General features: G+C 46.6%; 1 protein-coding gene across 1 annotated transcript in view; it reads right to left on the bottom strand.

The window, feature by feature from the left end:
* The window catches only part of LOC119375421 (iroquois-class homeodomain protein IRX-6), a 120,120-nt gene extending 101,903 nt beyond the window's left edge, over positions 1-18,217 (bottom strand). Inside the window, exon 1 of the mRNA XM_037645600.2 lies at positions 18,030-18,217. The gene's annotated coding sequence lies outside the window, so the exon portion shown is untranslated. The remainder of the gene's footprint in view (positions 1-18,029) is intronic.
* Between the last annotated feature and the right edge of the window lie 832 nt (positions 18,218-19,049).

Here is a 19,049-nt window from a genome sequence, read left to right on the forward strand (position 1 = left end):
GTTGTAGTGCGTGCCAATTTACCAATAAATTAGTAAATTGGCACGCACAGCTTTCTAATATAAACACCTGCCGTCAAGTCAATAATTAAAAAAGTTAATTAACGAGCCTTTGTTAATCAGTGGTAACAGTGTCATTTTAACTGCGGCAAAGTTTTTCCGCCTCGACATAGAGTTCATATGCAAAAACGGCAAGAGGCTTACTGTCATGGGATTTTTTTAAATCTGTATTTTCTAAAAAAAAAAAAGAACACCTTGTATATTCCGCATGCAATGCGCGCCACAAAGGCCCTCCAGTGGGTATGGATTTAGTGCTCTACTCTGACGCACGCAAAAGAAAGCTTGCGCAAAATTTCATGGTGGCGCCCTTCTATGCCAGTGACAACCACTCGCATGAGATGAATCGAACCATTCCTGCCTCGTTCGACTCGTTTGTACACATTTAACGCATATATTTGCTTTGTACTTGCGTCACGACGATTCGGCAACCAAGTGTACTGGTGAGAACACGGGATTTTTTTCCCGGTTACATGCTTTTCATTCTCAAGATTTAAAGAGGAACTGCATGTCTTCTGTCATGGTAACAAGAACATGTAACGTCTGAACACAGTCGTTCGACTTGCATGTACACTTCGTGTTCTCACGTCGAAGTCGCAAATTTTTCCGGTTCAATGCCTTTCCTTCATCGTTCCCGTGTAAAAATCAACTCCTAGAGTTATGCAGAGAAGCGTGCTGCAACGTTTGCATTACGCTGTACACAACGCTCAATAAAACATTCTTATGCTAGTATAACTCCAACTTCCAGAGGCTGGCTTTAATGAGCAGGTCAGAAGGTTTGGGAAGCTCACATACATTCAAGATCACTGATTGCCAGGCGAATTACCCACTTCAGTTTTGTGTTATCAGCTCTATCACCAACAATAAGTGAGCCTAGCGGTTTACATTGCTATGTATACAGCTGGCCGACATACATAGGTGATTCGTTTTATGCTATAGCCTCATCACACAAGCGATTTCTTAAAGGAAAACAAGGATGTGAGTTACCAATAGCCGACGAGAACAACAGTTAAAGGGGCACTAAAGAGAAACAATCAATCGGTTTAGATCGATAAATTGTGCTCTGAGAACTCTAATGTCGTTAATTTCACCATCATAGGTTTATTAATAGAGAAGAAAATCAAGTTCAAAGTATCGTTTTTAAATTTCGCGCCGGAATTTTCCCGCGTGACGCCACAGACTTCAAAGTGTATTTATCGTATTTTGGCGCCATTGGCTGAACGAAATTACCCCAAACTTGGTATGTTAAGTATATGGCCCCCTCAGAGGACTATACGCTTCGTTTTTACCGATTATGAACTATACGTAGTCCCTAATAGGAGCCGTCAAAACATGTGACGTCACGGCGAATGGTGCGGAAACTTCGAGGTGGCGTCGCCACCCACGTTTTGTTTTTGCGCGTTTTCTCGCTTACTAAGCGTCTTCTCGCAGCAAGCGTGGTGCCTTTGGTATCGTGAAAGAGTACTTCACTAATATGAGAAAAATCGTTTTGCTCTTTAGTGTCCCTTTAAGACAGGCGTCTTCCGATTGTTCTTGCTAAATTGTATACCCTCTAACATGGAAGACATATAGCCATGTAACGCTGTGTGCTTGCATTAAAAAAAAAAAGAACACTACTGACGCGAGTGTGACATTGTGACGAATGTTCTGCAAGCAAAAAAAAAAAAAAAGAAAGAAAAGCGTTGCAGAAAGAAGGGGCGCATTACAATGCTGATTATATTGTAATTAAAAAAAAGAATTATTATATATGAACTTTGGATGGTCTTTAATACACACCATGTCAGGATTGCTTGCTGTTTGCTTGGCGAAAAATAAAAATTGGAGCCCCGAGTTGTGATAAAAGCTGCGGTACATTTCTTTAACACTAAAATATGACAAGCGGGTGTTGAGTCTATCACTTATAATGCTTGCGAGATGTATGTATGTATGTATGTATGTATGTATGTATGTATGTATGTATGTATGTATGTATGTATGTATGTATGTATGTATGTATGTATGTATGTATGTATGTATGTATGTATGTATGTATGTATGTATGTATGTATGCCAAGGGACAAGAAGAGAGTATGAGTGGGTCAGGGAACACACGCGCGTTAATGACATCGCATTGTCGAAATCAAGAAGAAATGGGCCTGAGCAGTGCATGTAGTGGGAAGCCAGGTTAACCGCTGGTCTTTAATACCCTTGTCACACGGGCAGTTTAACCGCAGTTGAAGTACGACGGGCCGTTACGTCTAACGGCTGTTGTACCTTGTCACACGACAACCCTAACCGCAGTTAATCCGCAAACGACCGTTTTCGTAAACGGAGGTAGGCAACCCCTGTTAGCGCCGTAAACTGACAACATGGCGGCCCCCATGTCGGATGCGAGCGGCTCGGCTCCCAGCGAAATATGAGCCAAAAGCGTGTCACTGGAGTTGCGACGACAGAGGCGTTGAAACGATTTGGAAGATAAACTACCGGTGGGTCAGTTTGGCGTGCTGCAAAAATCTCGTGTGCATTTCACGAGATTGATACGTGCGTTCGTTCAATGACAGGGCTCGCATTGTAGACGCGCAAAAACACGCTCACGCGTTCATAATCGAGCGTGAGCCTTGTAAATGGGCGGTGTTATAGCTGTTGCAGGAACGCAGTGCATGTATCAACTAAAGAACGCTTGGAAGCCTGCAAACGGTGACAGCGCCTGGTCTGGTTACGGTACTGTGGTTAAATCGCTAACTGGTTGGGTATAACAGCGGAAGCTTACCCGTGTACCCTTGGGTATAAGGCAGTAACCGGTTAAGTACGACGGCCGTTACGTCTAACGGCTGTTGTATTCCACACGACAACCCTAACCGGCAGTTAATCCATCCGCACGACCGTTTTCAAACGGGGGAACCCTGTTAGCGCCGTAACTGCAACATGCGGCCCCCTTGGTGGGCGGCTCGGCTCCCAGCGAAATATGAAAAGCGTTAACTGATCGTTGCGAGACAGAGGCGTTGAAACGCATGGGAAGATAACTACCGCTTTGGGTACAGTTTGTGCGTGCTGCAAAAATCTCTTGTGCATCGAGATTGATACAGCTGCGTTTCGTTCAAACAGCTTCACAGGACTATTGATAGACTTAAAACACGCTGCTGACGCGTTCATTGGCGTGAGCCTTGTAAACGGTGTTATGCGTGTTGCAGAGGCAATGTATCAAATAAAGAACGTTCAGCTTACCCGTGTGACAATGGTATAAGATAACAGGCTGGATTCAGGAGGCAAGTACGGCAGGGGGAGGCAGCAAGTTTGGTGGGCAGATGAGCTTAAGAAGTTTGCGGGGATCACGTGGTCGCAGCAAGCACAGGACCGACTTATAATTGGAGAAACATGTCAGAGGCCTTTGCCCTGCAGTGGACACAGTCAGGCTTATGATCATGATGATGATTATGTATCTACGTATGTATGTATGTTCCTCCTTGACTCTCACGTCAGCCTCCTACGTTCTACGTCGATGTGCCCACGCAACTGGGAGGCCGGAACGGATAGGCTTCTTCCACGACACAATAGTTAAGACGGCGAAAGCTCGCGCTAAAAAGATAAATTGACGCTCCTCGGCGCAACACGTGCTGCTACGCTTAGTGCCGAGCGTGCCAAGAAAGCAGATGAACCGAAGCGGCCGGCAACACAAGCATAGCATCGCCATGCAAGCCTCCGCGCGCGCAGCAGGGGTGCAGATGCTCCTTTCGCAAGAGCGCTGCAGACTCACATAGGTTCATTACTCTTGCCTATAGTAACTTCCAAAAGAGACGTCATATATATTTGCACGATGTAGCAGTGTATCTATAGCCCATGCTTTTGTCTCATGCAAATAAGACCTATGCCATAGTTCATTTGAGGATGGAGAGAGAAAAAAAGAAAACGCTGTTTCTTCTGCAGCGAGGCTATTGAAGGAATTGATATACGATATTCTGTTATACCTAAACCTATAAGCTATAAAAGTCAGAAGTCTGCAGAGCTCTGAGGCAACATGTATAACTTACGTGACATTTTCTAAATTCAAGACACTGCTGTACACTAAGTGCGCGCACGAACTGCAAACATTATTTCAATCGCAAGAACGTGTTAAAAATTCTTTTTTTTTCATTATCATTATCACTTCCGGAAAGATCGGCTTCTGTGCTTGTTTCTCACTCTTACTGTTTACCACGTGTATGTTACATCATATACATTACGTGCATAAGTTAACTTTCTCCGCCCGCTGGATCATGACTGCTAAGCAGCTAGATTGTCACGCAGATATATCGTGCCCACTGTATTGAAACATTCGACGCAGCAGCTGCGTTCGTATCATCTCTATTGGATATACTCAGTTAAGGTTCGATATGCCTAGCGGTTTAACGCTATTCTCCAAGAGGACCCCATGGACCGCCATTCCGAAATCACTCAAACTACATAATCAACGTGCTCTTCTCAGGAGCAATAAATATTCCAACCTGGCGCGCAGTTGTGAGCTCAACGCATCAGTCAGTATTGCGTCGAGCTCGAAATCGGTTGTTTCACTAAGTCAGCGATGCAAGATCATCTTCGTATTTCTTTTCTGATGAACATCGTGATATGTTTTTGCACTCACTGACTCATAGCAGACGTGTTTTACGTAACATTACGTAAAACAATGAGATACAGGTTCGGCTAGCATAAGGTTACACAGGGACTGTATAAAGGAAACGACAGTACCATCATTTCTTGTTTATGTCATCCCTTCGTTAGGTTATGCGATCATGTCGACTGAATCTGTAGATATGCGTAAAAATATCCCAGCAAAATACGTGAGAGCCTGCTAAGGCGTCGCAGAAAGCTGGCTGACACCGCCGATGAGCATCTGCTGCTTGTAAGCACGGCCATGAACATTCGACAAAAAAATTAAAACGCGAATGTGTCATCATTTCGGTGCTTTTCAAGGCGCGCAGATGAACGATGTCACGCCAAATTAAACTTGGCCGACCCTCGTTGCTCCACCTATTAACCTCGTCATTTTCATTGCCTTTTTAACGCCGACGTCGCCGCTAAGTTGAAGCATGCGCATGCCCGTGTACGCCCGCAAGTTGTGCGTTCGCTCTCGAGGCCTACTGTAATTGAATCACGCCCTACGCTGTTCACGACGGGCGGCTGCCACGTGAAGCTCTCCTTTCGCCTCCTCCCGCACGACGGCGGTGCAGCAGCCAGAGCGGCGCAGCAGTCGTAGCAGCAGCAACAGCACCGGAGGCGCCGCGCGAGGTGTAAAGCGCGGCTTGCAAGCCATGGCCGCCCCCCCGCCCCCCCAAATACATGGGCGTTTCGGTTCTAGCGAAGGCGGGCCGATTTTGGGCGCCGCTGTGACATAGCTCGTTAACGTCAGTCCCTGCGCTAGGAAGAAACCACGACGGGCTGAGAAAAACGAGAGAGAGAAAGAGAAAAAGACGGCGACATTGAGCTCGTTAGGGGGCAGCATCGGCGGGAAACGACGCAGAAATGGGAGGGGAAAAAAGGGAAGGGGGAAAGGAAGGCGAAACAAAAGAGGCGACATGAGGCTGCAGGCAGGAAACAAGATAAAGAGAAAGACGGAGCAGCGGCGAAAAATTGAACGCGAGAGAAAAGCCGGTAACACAAAAGCGTCGCGGCGACGCGAGTGGCTGCTCGACAGCGGCTGCGCTGGCCCTTAGCCAGGCGCGAGCGCTAGATTAGCGTTATACATGGTGCGCGCGCATATCATTTTTGCCCCCGAGACAGACTTATAAACACGCCTACAGGTGTCGGGAACGCGGCCGCTAGCTCGCTTGACTTCAATATCGCGTCGCGGCTTGTTTCAGCCAAGACAATAAGCTCGGGAGAGAGGCTGTCGCTCGGCGTGTGCGACGCAGCTGCGGGCAGGGACGCCGGTTTATTAACGACGGAAACAAACAAAACAGAAGCAAGAAAGGGAAAACGATAACACGTAAGGACGGGCCAAACGAGTTCATCACATCCGACCCCTAAGGGAACCCGCAACAGACGCGCGCGCCACGCCTTGTGAAGCACGAAATAGACACGTTCGAATCCTCAAAAACAGAGGTAACCTCGTTATTGTCTGCGAAATCCTAATTGAACATCGGGCGATGTGTCACTGTGGAGGAGCATCAACACAGAAGCGATAGGCTGCCGAAAGGCCTCCCTGCGACGCTCTCCGCTTGCCTGTATTATACATATGTTTGTTCCAATGGCCACTTCTAATAGATCGATCCAGCTTATATGTGTCGCGATAAAATATTAGTTTTGAATGGCTGCACCGCGGAAACGTGACCCACATAACACACACACACACACACACACACACACACACACCACACACACACACACACACACACACACACACACACACACACACACACACACACACACACACACACACACACACACACACACACACACACACACACACACACACACACACACACACACAAGCGCGCGCGATAACTGGCCTATGTAGCATTCTTATGCATGCAGCAATGCGTCGAGAGTGAACACCCCTTTCCCTCTCTCTTTCTATTCTCGGCCGAGAATGACTGACAGCTGGGAGTTTCAGCCTTACATGAGCCTCTTTTCAGTCTGCGTATAGGACTTACGGCGCTGCGTAGTGCTGTCCTTGTGCATAATTTTTCTGCTGCCGTGCGTGATAGGCACCACGGCTGAAAACAACTCAACCGTGTCGTAGCCAACTTCATACGCTGATGTCGCGTTTCGCGTTCTTCTAGAGTATTACATTTGCTTACTGGACCTTCGGGTCTCGCTTTCGCAGGATAGTCGCTATAAAGTCCAGTTTATTCGTATCTCTCCACTGTGAACTAGCACAGTTAAGCAGTCCGGTATAACAATAATTGTCGGGGTTTAACGTCCCAAAACCATGATATGATTATGAGGGACGTCGTAGTGGAGGGCTCCGGAAATTTTCGACCATCTGGGGTTCTTTAACGTGCATCTAAATCTAAGGACACGGGCCTCAAGCATATTCGCCTCCGTCGAAAATGCAGCCGCCGAGGCCGGGATTCGATCCTGCGACCTTCGGGTCAGCAGTCGAGCACCATCACCCCTCCATGGCGGGTGTAAATTAGTCCGGTGAATATGTTCAATTCTCAGGGAAGGCAGTGTCTACGCTCGGCGGTATGTCAAAAGAAGGCCAAATCATCTGTTATCGCATATGCCCAAGAACGCGTTGCGGGGACAAACTCGTATAGACTCGTATAGCACATGCAACATAGTGGCACTTCGTACGATTGCATCCGTATAGTTGTTGCCTCCGTTCAAACGATGCACCTATTATCTCAGACACCATGGTCCGGTATTCGGACTGGTGGTTTGCACCCCTCTGCTGTAATTCATACATCACAAACAGCCTTGAAATAACTTATGATCCTGTGACCATGCTAAACATCCACGTTTTACCGCTACCACGCTTGACAACCTGCTCAAGTCCACCCTTTTATAAGTATAGTGTACGATCTTCGCTGCCGTGGTTCTCGACCTGTATAATGCGCATTCGTATGTGTATTCATATCTGTCTTGAGGAATATGTGTGGATTAAGAGCGGAAGAAATAAAACCTTGCTAACTACAATCCTGCAGTGCTCAACGTAACAAAGGCAGGCCTTGCTGGCCTTGCTTGGTGATCTACAATTCTATGTCGGGTGCTTCGAACGACCCTCTCGCGAAATTCTTGTGTTCCGTTTCTAACCTCCTTGATTATTGACTCCGCCATTAAGAAGTTGCCGGAGTTTTTCGGCAATTCGCTGGTAGCGCCACAGCGCAGCGAAAGTCCAATCTGCACTCGAGTAAAAGTATATATACGCCATAAACACGACGGTGTTCAGGCAACTTGTCGTTTTTCTTTGGTATACAGTATGCAAAATGCATTGTGTGTGCGTTGGACTGAGTTCGGCAAAATGGCAAGCTATAGCTTGCCTTTTTGCCGAACTTACGAAATCCTTATTGCGTTTAATTGGCGTCGTTCTCTATCGCGTAATTTGAAAGAGCTGTGTGTATCTGTATGTTCCAGTAACTTCATTTAATTATTGTTTTTCTCGTTTATTGTACCTCAATGGCAGTGTGTGTGTGCTGTGTTAATACTACTGTATTTGCCAGGTTCTTTGCCGTCGTTCAGGGCGCATTGACCTCGTCAGGCTACTAACTGTACAGTAGCCTTTAGCGGATGTTCATTTCCTTTCAATGGAAAGGAAAAATAAAGCAGCAAAACTGAATAAGAACGCGCTACGTGTGCTATGGGTACAATATAGTGAGTAAGAGGACGGCGGGTGAACAAGCGATGGTCTCTTGTATTTATTTATTTATTTATTTATTTATTTATTTATTTATTTATTTATTTATTTATTTAGCAGTCCAGCTTATCGGCGCAAGGAGTCACTGATAAGTGCCTGAAATCGCATTCATACGGCCCGGCACGAAATTAAAAGTGGCTCCATCTTATCATCGATATTTCCGCGATGTCTCGCGGAAATATCAATGCATACTATAGTAATTCATTTCTCTGCCGGTGAATATATCAGCCAGATTGAACTATTCCGATTTCCCCCCTTATTTGATGTGCTCGCCCGGCGTTCAATTGTAAGCAACATGGAAAAACAACGTGTATAGGCATACTGTGCTCGGAACAAATATCAGCACGAAACAAATAGCAGCAGTATCCTGATGGTCGCTTGCCCAGTTAGCTCACACTTGACATTTTCAGCAGTAAACTTGCTCCTGTAATGAATAACCAGCGACGTTTTGGCAAGTTCCCTTTCCCCTTCAGTGTAGGGATATAGCCAAGTATAGGGTACCCTGAGCTGGTCGACCAACCTTTTTGTTTTCTTATATCTTCTCCCTCTTGTGGTAATCCGTTCACGCCAACGCAATGTCTGACGTCACAATCGAAAACCCGTGCAGAAAACGTATTCCCCGCATAATTATGAATAGAGAAGCAACTGCACTGGGGACTGCTCATGCAATATAAAAATGGGAGCCAACAGATAGAAATACACTGTGGAGTAACAGTTGTACATTAAGCAAGCTGTGGACAGTTCTTGGATGCTTTGATAGGTTGATTGTACTGCTAATAGTCGTACACCAAAAAACGATTTTTTTTTCGCCTATATAGCCAAGCACTTTCAGTGACCCTCATGCATTTCCACTTTTTTTCCCCTCCTTTTTCTTTCTTTTTTCTTCCTCAGCTAACGACGAATTCAGTAGGCAACACTAATATAGATGGCAGAAGGAAGACGCCCGACCGAAAGCAGCACGTCATGTGCCTTCTCTCTGCCGCTTCTGTCATTTGACGACTGAATTCGATGTGTCATGCATGCACAGCGAGGTATATGGGATTTCTGTTCTGGCAGCAAGCTATTTACAGGAGAATAGGTTGCAGAAACAATTACTCTAGAAGCATATTTGTCAACGGCGCAGTCTGAGCTTTAGTTCAAACGCTCGTATATACACTAGCCGTTGTCACTTGAATATATGACAGCTCCTCATGTTCAACAATGAAGAAGCAAAGTATGCGTTGCGCAAATTCATTTAGGCTTAATTATATCAAGACTTGTTTGTTGTAGAATATCGGTGTATACGGCTACATGCAGGCTTTTCGAACTGTAGGTGCCCGTTTACCATAACCTATAGCGTAGAACGGTGGGCTATAGCGTAAAGAAAAGGCAAAAAGAAAAGGAGGGGGGGGGGGGGGAGAAGATGAGATGGACAAGCTGGAAGCGCTTGCTTCCTGCTGGTCCACTTGATTCTACAGGCACGTAAGTTAGTTGCAGGCGCCGCTTTCGAGAATAAATTCGATAGCTATTCATGTGTATGACTATTCATATCGACGAGTAACGACTACATCAAAAAACCACAGCGGCGTGGGTATATAAGTGGGTTGGCACGCTGTTGAACATATCGAAGTGTGCGCTTGCCTGTGTACAATATTCTAACCGAAAACATTTAAGCACTTCGACTTTGAGAGAGAAAGAAGCAAGGAAAGATAGGGAGGTTAACCAGACGCACGTCCGGTTTGCTACCCTGCAGTGGGGAAGAGGGATAAGGGGGAGAGACAGAGGAAGAGAAGAGAAGAGGGATGGACAGAATCACGAGCACGCTTGGAGGAGCACATCCAGTCTACACGCGGTCGATCAGATTTGTTACTTTCAAGTAGTTCAGTAGCGCTTTAGTTGCCTTCTGCGCTTTCGAAGCACATGTCCAATGTCCCAGAATCTTGTCTACAGAAAATGGTCTGGAGTCCAGTTGGCCCAAAAGCATCCGGAGCGGCCATCGCTGCGCGTCATAGCGAGCGCAGTTACACAAGACGTGTTCGATTGTCTCTTCGGTTCCGCAGGAGTCGCACGTATAGAGGAGTCCGCCATACCGATGCGAAACGAGTACATCTTTGTGAATGCAACGCCTAACCAAAAGCGGCATAACAGCGTCGCATCGGAGCGGGAAATTCGCGATGGTAGCTGTAGCTTGAGCGAAGGATCAAGTTTATATAGCTGACCCCTTTGGTAGTTGGTAGACCACCAAAATGTGCGTATAAGATTTCGAGCTAGTAAATAAAGTTATCTTGCCGCATTAGTCCTTGACAGAGGTATCGGAACCACTCTGGTTCCTTTTTAAAAACAGCAGACGGCAGTAATGTAGGTACCGTTGGCTTGTCATACTGATCTGACGGTTTAAATATATGCGTAAGCCAATACAAACTTGTTTGTCACGAAGTGTTAAAAGGCGCTTAAAATGACGAACGACGACAGTTTCGTCCAGATTGCGAATAAGTGACGCGATTCAGCGGGGTCCTGAATAGTATACGCAGAAAGTCTCGCGTTGTTTTGTCTCGTATCGAGCTGGTCTAAAACTCCCATTTGCGCATGAGGCATCAACCTCAGAAAAAAAATAATAAAGCGTTCTTTAATGTCGGCTTGTTCTCATCGCTTCTGAAAGATCATCGGGAAGGAGGCGCGAAGACACACGGCTCTTGTTCATACTATTTCCTATATTATCGTTCGCATTTTACCGGTGTCGCTTCATTTATATTCGCTCACCCCATTTATATAGCCTATAGACAAGCTGAACAGCGTGGCGTCAGTCATTTGTTTAGCTGCAAGCGGCGTTCTGCAAACCTGGTATTCCTCTCCATATGCTGTCACTGTATATATCGTCTCATTAGCTCGTTTATTAGAACTTCCGCCAAGTCATTTGAGCGCTAAAATAAATGTCATGAAAGGGGGAAAAGAATGTCGATCGGATTTCACTAAACGACCCCAACGGGCAACCCGAATGCCTGCCGTCTAGCGAGAGCATCGCTCAGTACATTAAAGTCATCAAAGTGCAAGCGTATGTTCCTCACTGGCTACCGCGGGTCGGAGCCCCTAGACCTATACAGAGCAACCTTCAAATTGACAAGGTCAGCAATGGGGTGGTTTATCCACTACCTTTACTCTGTTTTGTTTGTTTTCTTTAAAGAAATGTAATAAGTGTGTGTCACTGCGGTCTGTAACATGTTATGGACCCGCTAATTAAATGGAAAAAAGTCGAAAGCGGGGTACCTGAAAAGCAAGAACTTACGACTGCAATTTTGCTAGTCCGAATTTCGAATTCATACGCGGGCAACGTGTTTTTCTTTCCTTCTTTGCTTTCTTGCAATTTCCTTCCTACATTATTTCTTTGATTTATTATAAACTCGTGGCAAACCACTGAGATTTATGTGACGGACACCGGCACCACCAACCGATAAGCTGAAATTAAATTAGAAAGTGCGAAGTTTCGTACATCGCAATGAGGTTTGTACACCTTCTCATTTTTGTCATGTACACTATCAAAGCTCGAGATAAATCCAACGATTTCAAATGCTGTCCATTAGTTGGCTGTTACACATGTAAGTGCGTGTGTTTTCGACTCACAAGAGTGGCATACATGCTACCGTTCAACAAGAACAAAGGTATATATATAGCGCTATTTTCTACATGGATTCATTTAACGAGTTAACTGCCACGCTCACACGTGCAGAACCACGAGGACGCTAGCACCTGCTTCTCAAATCAATTTCACCGCTTGCAAACTAGCTGTAAACACGTCCGCTAAGCGCTCAACCAATAAGCCTCTATAGGAAAGCAACGGGCGGATGAGAATGACTGCGCTAGCAAGTTAAAGAACTGAACTGCTGAGTACTCTGTAAGCAAATGCGAGCGTATATACATGACACGTCGAATCTTGTTTTTGAGCATTCCATGTCTATATGCCAACTGACCGCACACACATACCTTAAGCTGGCAATATAACCAAAATTCCAAATGGATATGCTCAATTTCTTGAATAACTATATTTCTTCACCTTGCTTATTCGTATTTCTTTAAATAACATTGAAACGCTCACCGCGTGTATGACGAGCATATCTGTGTAAAATGCTTTTTCCGATGTTCTTATTGGTTATGTTTTGTTCCCTTCTAAGTAATGCCTTCAGGGCGATGTAAGTATTCTGTGAATAAATAAAAATAAGTAAAAGATTGGCTGCTCGTTTGTTCAATGCAAATGTATGCTCTTGAATAGAATATACACGAATGAAACTTGCTGAATAACACGAAAGGCGCGAAAGTAAACGTGACAGCGCCAGGGAAATCATTCACATCGCATAATAAGTAGGTCAAATATTTCCTTAGTTCATACTTGTCTTCAGACCCTTCACTGCCCTGCTTGAAGGCATCACCAATTCAACATGGGCACCGCTCGCTATATATGCTTCTTCCATATACACACGCACAAAAAAAGGGGGGGAGGGCGCAGTGCAGGTAGGTATTGCTTCATGTTTTGTGTTATCCTGGTTACATTATAAAATTATTTCCACTAGGTTTGAATACCAAACTGAAAGTTAAACGAGGAATGTTTAATAATGGACTCCGCCGCGGTGGCTCAGTGGTTATGGTGCTCGACTGCTGGCTCGAAAGACACGGGTTCGATTCCGGCCGCGGCGGTCGCATTTCGATGGAGCCGGAATGCCATAGAGGCCCGTGTACTGCGCGATGTCAGTGCCCGTTAAAGAACCCCACGTGATCGAAATTATCCGAAGCCCTCCACTGCGGCGTGCCTCATAATCATATTGTGGTTGTGGCACGTAAACCCCCAGAAATGATCATATTAAAGAGAAGCTTCTTAATTAAATCCTTGCAATGCAATTAAAAACCACTTATAAAGAATGTTTCTTCCGCGTATACAGTACTCTCTTCAGTTTCCCTGCTCACCGTTTAAGTGACGTGGGCCGACAGTCATTTGCGACGGTTCAGTGGCTATCGCTGTATCTTTCAGCGGACTCTCGGCTGATTTTCCCACCATGCTACGCAATCGCGCAGAAATAATAAAAAAAAAGCGGTCATAGAAAATCGATGTCCCCATACGAACACACTCCTGTTGACACTGTGTATAGCGTTTTCTCACCCAAATGACAGCCGTCAAAATGCGTGGCATCAGGGCGTTGTCAAAAAAGAAAATAGAGAGAAACTATATGAACGCCGTAGCTTATCGGGTGCTATTCCCCCCCGGTACATACTATACGCTCCTGACCGGAAATACTTTGCAGCAACGCATCGCCACGCCTGCCAGGTGTTGGGGATCGTGTCGTTAGCGTCTCGTGCTCTTTCTTCTTTCTTTACTTTCTTTTTCTTTTTTTTTTTTAGACGGGGAGATAGCGGAGGGCAGTTTGAGCTTTGCGCATGATGCCGTCGAGGCTTCCGCTTTGTAGATAAATTGGGCACACAATTCGCGCGTTTTCCTGTTTGAGGTCTCGTAAAGACTTTCGAAACACGGATAAACAGCTGTCGTGTATCAGAGGATGCTTCAGCGCGCTGCTGAAGAATTTCTATCGCAGGCTCCCTGATATTCAATTTCGAGCGCAACAAACAGCCAAACGAATCGTACGACCAACGTAAACCAAGCGCACGCTTGCATCGGTTATGCCTTTGCAGGTAATCTCGGTTCTCACCTTTCACTTTGGTTCAAGATAGCAACGAGATAATTGAGCAAGTAATAGGTAATCTGTATAGGCTACGTGTCTGTGAAATGTACACTGTTTTAGTGCTTTGCCGTCCGCTATATAGCATTTCGCTTATTTCACATCCTCCAGGATGACGATCTTATGCTCTATAGATTCCATGGTCACATTATGGGAGCTGTTGCCACGATTTCGCTTAGCTGCCTAACTCTTTAAGACGTATGATGTAGGGCCTATTAATACCTCTTCGCACTCTTAAAGAAAATGGTTTCTCGCTTTCCATTTCCGAACAATTTGTCAACTCGTATTGTTTGTCATTTCGCTATAATTATCTATACCATGGATCCGGCTTACATATGCCTATATATGTCTCACAGTCGTTCAGCTTCGAGGTTGTAAATGTCCGTTCGGAAACCTGTATACTGCAGTGTGGTAACGACATCGGTGGCCTGACAGACCCATTATGCGTTCATGTTATTGCCTCACGAGTATCTGCATTTTTTCCCCTGTACTTGTTTCCCCACAATTATGACGCACAACTCGTCGTTTAAAAAAAAAAAGAGCTTCTCCCGGCTAGAAATGTCATGAGCCATGCGAGCTGAATTCTCCGCTTGCGTGCGTGTACACATGTTACGGACGTAATAACAGCTGTTCTCAATAGTGCACGTAGCTCGTGCATGTATACGGCATGTCGCTAGCCATCTGTACAACATTTGTTAATTTGTCGCGGGCCCGCACATGGATAATACGCTCGATAAAACTCGAAAAAAAAAATAGAGGCTCTCGATCTGGGCTCTGCGAAAGGCCACGCGCGCTTTGCCGCTCAACGTCAGTACGCAACCGCAGCGCATATCGAAGTGAACTCTTTGCAAACAAACATTGAAATTAACAGCCGTACGGCAAGAACGTTAACACTGTTGTTACTCTATAGACAGCAGGTATACTCCCACGCCATTCCAACCTCCGCTCGTTTCTTCCTTTCTTTTTATTTGTTAATAAAATTCGCAAGGTCACCGAGTCTTCTATATCGTCAACAAATCCGCATGCATAAGACATACTTAATCCGAGTCGATTAGCTTTATGAATGAAATAATAGTACGAAAATCTGTACCTATATATCTGTGGCGTCCACTGAAGTGGGCACGTTCTCGTAGTGGATCGAGCACTCAGTCTATGTCAACGTACGTATATTTTGTAAACTACACTTGAAACAATTATCAGGCGTTTTCATGTGCGCGTTTCCACATTGGTTATTTCTCAAGGTGCAGTACACTAACGTATAGGGGATTTTGACATAAACGCGTACAAAGTGACGTTGTTGTTCCGCCGACTGCATGTAACTGTCGTTCAAACATTCGGTGGTCAAGAACGCAATATTTCAGCATAATGAACGAGAAAGCTGGCGGTCTCTGACAGAGCTTATATTCTTCAAAAGGGTTCTCAAAGACTTCGACGCTAACAGGCAGGATGCGATACTTTTTCACTTTAGCAGATTAAACCTCTGGCACTTAAACTCGCATAATGATGCTTGTTAAACCTGCAGTCAATTTCATCGCTGTAGTTTTCTATACTAAACATTAGCCCTAAAACTTCTGTCAGTAGGATTATTCTCATTGGCTGCTATTTTTACAAATTTTTTAAGTATACAAGCTTTTCGCACATTCGTTTTTAGAGGACGTAATACGGTGCATGTCACTTATTCTATGCCTGAAGTCATGCTATCAATAAGGTTTGGTTGTGTCAATAAGCTTTGGTTGTGCAAACGTATAATCGGGCTGTATTGACAAGACATACGTTCTCGACAAGCGTCACGCCTCAGATGTATGTACCAGTTAACTGCATGAGAGTCATATATTCATGCCGAAAACGCACAAACGAGGCCCTTTCAAACTTAAAAGCACGTTCATTCAAACTGACAACATGATAGTCAAGTGAAGATATCTTGAATACGTCACGCATATCCGTATTTGCCTCCAAAGTATTCAGCGCTTAGCGTTACTCAAAACAGAAACAAGGCCAAAGCTGGCGAAATTCGTTACTGCTCTGTTCCGTGCATCTGTGGGAACAATATTTCAGACATGAGGCATCGAATTTAGTCGTGCGTGCCGTTCTGCAAAACAACTTAGTTTCGTTAAGGATTGCAGTCTCCTCGGCGCGGCAAGTGAGCATTTTACTTAGCATCTGTCACATGTTTGCTTCTTTGATTGTATCGACAGGCTCTGATTCAAGCTATTCCTCAAACAAGTTTATTTTATTGCGAACGGCATATATATGTTATAGCGCAGGCGAGAGCAAAAAAGACTGAGATGGGCAAATTCTTATGTCGGCTGTTGCTTACATGAAACTGCTATTTTCGAGTGAGGCAAGACATTCTCTTTGTGATGAAAATACTTAAGGTATTTAACACACGCGAAAAGCAACTAAGTACAGGCTGTTCGAGATCAATTCCAACTTGTGAGTAGTATACAGCGCTGTATTCACTTAGGTATCGTGCACGCAATTTTGACAGAAACGAGAACTTCGTTCAGGGCGATTCGCGCTGCAGAGATGTATTTGCAGTAGCAATCATGTCAAGAAACTAGGATTATAAATAGTAGCCTTATTGTACTTTAATTTTCATATACTCTGCACAGTGACAAGGGCTAAGCTTGCTGCAAAAGGTTCACTACTTAAGTTACCGAGTTGACGCTGTTGACGGATAGCTCGAGGATAATGCGCCGAAGCATGCTGGTTCCAAACTCTGACATTGATTTTCTGACATATCAAGGCAAGGTATGCTTCTGATCTCGTCTGCAGTACATCAAGAAACGTGTGTCGCACTGTCATGATCACACTGTCATGTCTGTCAAGCATTCAGGCATCACCGCTCCAGCGCTGAACCGAACTATAGACGCTCATGCATGCGAACTTACACTTCTCGCACCTCTTATTTTCTACGCCGTAGACTTCACCTAGAGCGAGCGCGAGGTAAGTGATGTGCGTGACCCGTTACTTCATGACATGTTAACGTTCGCTACAATCCGTGAAACCCACTCTTTTGTATAACTTACGTTCAAAGAATCCACACAGACATCAACAAGCGCTGCATCAAAGACTGCGGGATAGACATGCCATTTTCGCCTGATCTATTCTTGCCGCCACACTCGCAACACAGTAATACGCTGATATTGACAATATATGAAAAAGCATCTGAATCGTGGAAGCCACTTGAGGTTGCGCATTGGTTTAACTCATATAACTTGTTTTCACCACCAATTTCGAAATGGAATGCTACTTAATGACTGACTAAACCAAGGCAACCATGTAAGCATTTGAATATAGGTCACTTACTAAGAAATCTTCCCACGTGGGCCACCTACTCTATGGTGCAGCGTGCGCTTCGTCAAGCGCAACCGCCACACAACGGTTCTTCGCGACACACTGGATGACACACTGGATGCCACTGAGGGCAACACAGCTAGCTGGCTGTGTGCATGCCTCTGACAAACATGACAGGTGAGCATGTACGGGCTAACGTTAAACTGACACAACTCTAACAACATCAGTTAGGCTTTGCACGGCAATCACAGTCACGTGGTAGTAGATCCACATTCCTCCAACGCCTTCTAAACCGGTTACGACCACGCTCGTCCAGCCCTAATCACACACACTGAACATAGTAATGCATCATTTGTAGAGCTGTCTGATGCCGAGGCAGACAGCGGCTCGAAACAACCGAGTCCCTGTGACGCTGTTTACACGTCGGCCACAGCTGGCACGTAGGGGCGTCGCGTTCCGAGCGCGTTCGCGAGCAGCGACAACGGTCGACAAGCGCCCGAGGGGCAGCGAAAACGAGGCCGAGCGGGCACTTGATCGCACGTCGTCGCGAAGACACTGAGACGGGCGGCTGCATACGCACTGCTATTTTGGCGACCGAAATAGCAGCGTGCAGGCTGCTGCTGTCCACGTGGAGGCCCAGGTAGGTAGCGGCGGCGCCGTCGGCCTACCTGGCAGTTACCGTCGACGCTGGTCCGCGCCGCGGGCTCCGGTTCAGGCAGCGGGCAATCCAGGGAGGGCCATGGCCTGTCGTCTCGGGGTCGGTCTGGCACACGCGTGCACACGCCACACGCACGCGCACGTCGGCAGAGAAACGCGGCCGATGGGCGCGCTGTGCAGTCTCCCGATCTCGTCTGGCGGCCGCGCTCCCTCTCCCCTGCGGCCAGTTCGCAGCCCAGCCGCGGGGCGGCGGCGCGGCGCGACGTCGGGCCAATGGCAGCGCGCGTCCGCCCGGCACGGCCAGCAGCGCAGGCCTCCGCGCCGCTCAACTCCGCCTCGCCGGCGGCCCCGGCCCGCGCTTTGTGCGCAACTCCGCCTCGGCTTCCACGCCCGCCCGCCGACGCTCAGTTGGCGCCGGTCGCGGTGTAACTATTATCCCGGCACTAGTCTGGCAAGTAATAATAATACAAGGGGCCGGCCCCGGAGCAGCCCCGCCGGCGGCCCGCAAGAGAGAGGGCAACAAATTAGCATCGCTGTCGACAAGCCGCGCCAACATCGGTACCCAGTTGTCAAAAACCGATCCTGGCTGTCCTCCTCCTCGGAGGCTCCTTTTTGTTACTGCCTCCACGGTTAAACATCATGCGCCACCAACCGCCGAGAGGGCATCCGCGACCTGTGTTCGGGGGCTGTCGCGCACAAAAGGGGACTTATTTTTTTCTCCCGGGGGCTAGCTCGAGCCCCTGTCCTGGGGTTTGCTCCCCGTGACGGGGGCTTCGCTGTTTATACCAGCGATGCGCTGCCAACTTGTGCAAATACCCCCGGTCTCAGCCGCGACGCCTTTGTGTGCTCACGGACCCCACGGTACACGCGGGTTCTAGCTAGCAGCACCACTGTCATCCTCTCCTTCGACAAAGCCAAGATAACTCAGCAGCTCGTCTACATGGGCTCCCCATGCCATGTGTACACGCCAACCGCTGCAGCCTGGGAGCGTTTTCGGTCGGCGTAGGCCAGATGCCCTTTTTCACGCACGC

This window comes from Rhipicephalus sanguineus, chromosome 1 (assembly GCF_013339695.2).
Source record: "Rhipicephalus sanguineus isolate Rsan-2018 chromosome 1, BIME_Rsan_1.4, whole genome shotgun sequence".
NCBI lineage: Eukaryota > Metazoa > Arthropoda > Arachnida > Ixodida > Ixodidae > Rhipicephalus > Rhipicephalus sanguineus.